This window comes from Balaenoptera musculus, chromosome 10 (genome assembly GCF_009873245.2).
Source record: "Balaenoptera musculus isolate JJ_BM4_2016_0621 chromosome 10, mBalMus1.pri.v3, whole genome shotgun sequence".
Classification (NCBI taxonomy): domain Eukaryota; kingdom Metazoa; phylum Chordata; class Mammalia; order Artiodactyla; family Balaenopteridae; genus Balaenoptera; species Balaenoptera musculus.
The window spans coordinates 24881086-24884235 of record NC_045794.1 but is presented as its reverse complement, the minus strand read 5'-3'; positions in this window follow the sequence as shown (position 1 = coordinate 24884235).

Here is a 3150-nt window from a genome sequence, read left to right as displayed (position 1 = left end):
TTAGGAAAACACCTACAATAACAAACCCAAAACATTTAAGAAAATGGGAATAGGAACATACATATCGATAATTACCTTGAATGTAAATGGATTAAATGCTCCCACCAAAAGACACAGACTGGCTGAATGGATACAAAAACAAGACCCATATATATGCTGTCTACAAGAGACCCACTTCAGACCTAGAGACACATACAGACTGAAAGTGAGGGGATGGAAAAAGATATTCCATGCAAATGGAAATCAAAAGAAAGCTGGAGTAGCAATTCTCATATCAGACAAAATAGACTTTAAAATAAAGAATATTATAAGAGACAAAGAAGGACACTATATAATGATCAAGGGATTGATCCAAGAGGAAGCTGTAACAATTGTAAATATTTATGCACCCAACATAGGAGCACCTCAATACATAAGGCAAATACTAACAGCCATAAAAGGGGAAATTGACAGCAACACAATCATAGTAGGGGACTTTAACACCCCACTTTCACCAATGGACAGATCATCCAAAATGAAAATAAATAAGGAAACACAAGCTTTAAATGATACATTAAACAAGATGGACTTAATTGATATTTATAGGACATTCCACCCAAAAACCACAGAATACACATTTTTCTCAAGTGCTCATGGAACATTCTCCAGGATAGATCATATCTTGGGTCACAAATCAAGCCTTGGTAAATTTAAGAAAATTCAAATCGTATCAAGTATCTTTTCCGACCACAACGCTATGAGACTAGATATCAATTACAGGAAAAGATGTGTAAAAAATACAAACACATGGAGGCTACACAATACACTACTTAATAACGAAGTGATCACTGAAGAAATCAAAGGGGAAATCAAAAAATACCTAGAAACAAATGACAATGGAGATACGACGACCCAAAACCTATGGGACGCAGCAAAAGCAGTGCTAAGAGGGAAGTTTATAGCAATACAAGCCTACCTCAAGAAACAGGAAACATCTCGAATAAACAACCTAACCTTGCACCTAAAGCAATTAGAGAAAGAAGAACAAAAAACCCCCAAAGCTAGCAGAAGGAAAGAAATCATAAAGATCAGGTCAGAAATAAATGAAAAAGAAATGAAGGAAACAATAGCAAAAATCAATAAAACTAAAAGCTGGTTCTTTGAGAAGATAAACAAAATTGATAAACCATTAGCCAGACTCATCAAGAGAAAAAGGGAGAAGACTCAAATCAATAGAATTAGAAATGAAAAAGAAGTTACCACTGACACTGCAGAAATACAAAAGATCATGAGAGATTACTACAAGCAACTCTACGCCAATAAAATGGACAACCTGGAAGAAATGGACAGATTCTTAGAAATGCACAAACTGCCGAGACTGAACCAGGAAGAAATAGAAAATATGAACAGACCAATCACAAGCACTGAAATTGAAACTGTGATTAAAAACCTTCCAACAAACAAAAGCCCAGGACCAGATGGCTTCACAGGTGAATTCTATCAAACATTTAGAGAAGAGCTAACACCTATCCTTCTCAAACTCTTCCAAAATATTGCAGAGGGAGGAACACTCCCAAACTCATTCTACGAGGCCACCATCACCCTGATACCAAAACCAGACAAAGATGTCACAAAGAAAGAAAACTACAGGCCAATATCACTGATGAACATAGATGCAAAAATCCTCAACAAAATACTCGCAAACAGAATCCAACAGCACATTAAAAGGATCATACACCATGATCAAGTGGGGTTTATCCCAGGAATGCAAGGATTCTTCAACATACGCAAATCAATCAATGTGATACACCATATTAACAAATTGAAGGAGAAAAACCATATGATCATCTCAATAGATGCAGAGAAAGCTTTCGACAAAATTCAACACCCATTTATGATAAAAGCCCTGCAGAAAGTAGGCATAGAAGGAACTTTCCTCAACATAATAAAGGCCATATATGACAAACCCACAGCCAACATTGTCCTCAATGGTGAAAAACTGAAACCATTTCCACTAAGATCAGGAACAAGACAAGGTTGCCCACTCTCACCACTATTATTCAACATAGTTTTGGAAGTGTTAGCCACAGCAATCAGAGAAGACAAAGAAATAAAAGGAATCCAAATCGGAAAAGAAGAAGTAAAGCTGTCACTGTTTGCAGATGACATGATACTATACATAGAGAATCCTAAAGATGCTACCAGAAAACTCCTAGAGCTAATCAATGAATTTGGTAAAGTAGCAGGATACAAAATTAATGCACAGAAATCTCTTGCATTTCTATACACTAATGACGAAAAATCTGAAAGTGAAATTAAGAAAACACTCCCGTTTACCATTGCAACAAAAAGAATAAAATATCTAGGAATAAACCTACCTAAGGAGACAAAAGACCTGTATGCAGAAAATTATAAGACACTGTTGAAAGAAATTAAAGACGATACAAATAGATGGAAAGATATACCATGTTCCTGGATTGGAAGAATCAACATTGTGAAAATGACTCTACTACCCAAAGCAATCTACAGATTCAATGCAATCCCTATCAAACTACCACTGGCATTTTTCACAGAACTAGAACAAAAAATTTCACAATTTGTATGGAAACACAAAAGACCCCGAATAGCCAAAGCAATCTTGAGAACGAAAAATGGAGCTGGGGGAATCAGGCTCCCTGACTTCAGACTATATTACAAAGCTACAGTAATCAAGACAGTTTGGTACTGGCACAAAAACAGAAATATTGATCAATGGAACAGGATAGAAAGCCCAGAGATAAACCCACGCACATATGGTCACCTTATCTTTGATAAAGGAGGCAAGCATATACAGTGGAGAAAAGACAGTCTCTTCAATAAGTGGTGCTGGGAAAATTGGACAGATACATGTAAAAGTATGAAATTAGAACACTCCCTGACACCATGCACAAAAATAAACTCAAAATGGATTAAAGACCTAAGTGTAAGACCAGATACTATCAAACTCTTAGAGGAAAACATAGGCAGAACACTCTATGACATACATCACAGCAAGATTCTTTTTGACCCAGCTCCCAGAGAAATGGAAATAAGAACACAAATAAACAAATGGGACCTAATGAAACTTAAAAGCTTTTGCACAGCAAAGGAAACCATAAACAAGACCAAAAGACAACCATCAGAATGGGAGAA